Below are 1,444 nucleotides of genomic sequence, written 5' to 3' on the forward strand. Positions count from 1 at the left end.
GACGGGGCATTCTTTCTTCAGGCTGACGGCAGGAACCCCAGCAGTGCACCCACAGGTCCGGGCCCTGGGCCCACTCCCCTTGGCTTTTGGGTGCTCCCGTGGCTGCAGGAAAGGCCCCTTCGAGGGAGGGCCGGCCCCGCGGCCTGTCCGCACCCCCAGGGGAAGGGGTGCAGCACCCTCCCATTTTACCGTGGCCCAAATACCCAGTGTCTTCAGCGTGGGGCTGAGATGGGAGACCCAGGCCTATCCTGTGTCTCCGCTGCCCCCACCCCACAGCCTCCAGGGGGCTGCCCCAAGGCTGGACCTGGAAGCTGCTGAAGCCTGCCTCATCCCCGAGCTTTCCCTGGAGGCTGCTGGGGTGGCCATGAGTCAGACACATCTGTGAACCAAGGGTAATTACGTGAGAAACCATTTTTTTGCACAATCAGACAAAAACACTCGCGTGCCTTGCCCCGCACTGGAGGAGCGACACTTGGGGTTTCCTTCGCGTCTTTCCCAAAGAACAGAAGGTTTTCACCAAACAAAAACCCTACTGTTTCAGTCAAAAAAGAGCTTCAGTCAACATGAAAGTGTTTTGATGATAACGTCTCCGCTGACCCAAGCAGCGTGGATGAGTGAAACTCCGGTGGCACTCGTGGAGGCAAACACCGCCAGCTCTTATCGAGCAGTCATGTGATGTGTGCGGCCGTCCCTGCGCGCTGCCTGGGGGGCAGGCAGCCCTCGGCGGGGCTGTGGCACCGCCCTCGGAGCAGGAGAGGGAGACGAGGCTCCTCGGTGAGCAGGGCCATCCCTCATGCGGCTGAGGCTGCAGGAAGGAAGCTGCTTGGCTCTGTCCCTGCAAAGTCCTGCTGGTCTGGCCGCCTGCCGTGTCCACACCTCCGACGGAGTCAAAATCTTCAGCTTGATTGGGAGAAGCTGAGTGCCGTCTGTCAGGCTCGGTGGAGGCCAAGCCCAGGACAGGAGGAAGCGGTGCAGGGTGCGTGAGTGTTGTGGCAAGTGGGAGGCCGTTATTTCGGGTAGATTGAATATTGATTGATATTCGGGTGGACGAAGTACTTAAGGATATGGTTTAGGGGGTAGACAGGAACGGTTGGACATGATGATCTCAGAGGTCTTTTCCAACCGAGCCATTCTGTGATTTGCATCCCTGGGAGGTGTTTCTGTGTGAGCAGAGGGAGCAGCTGAAGCTGGTTCCTCCATACGGGGTCCTGCACTGTCTGATGGGTTGCAGATGTTCAACCTTTCCTTGATTCCCCAAGCTCCCATAGCAACGGATGATAAAAAGTCCAGCTCAGGTCACAGCCTCTCCTTTCCCTGGAGAAATTACTGAGTCTTTGACCTCAGATTTATTTCCTTGAACTTCAGATCATGTCTTTCACTTGCCCAAGACCTTGGCAGTTAGGGGAGGCAGTGCTGCTCAAACCTTGTAGTTCCATAGGCTGGC

This window comes from Mesitornis unicolor, unplaced genomic scaffold (assembly GCF_000695765.1).
Source record: "Mesitornis unicolor isolate BGI_N332 unplaced genomic scaffold, ASM69576v1 scaffold23058, whole genome shotgun sequence".
NCBI classification, from domain to species: domain Eukaryota; kingdom Metazoa; phylum Chordata; class Aves; order Mesitornithiformes; family Mesitornithidae; genus Mesitornis; species Mesitornis unicolor.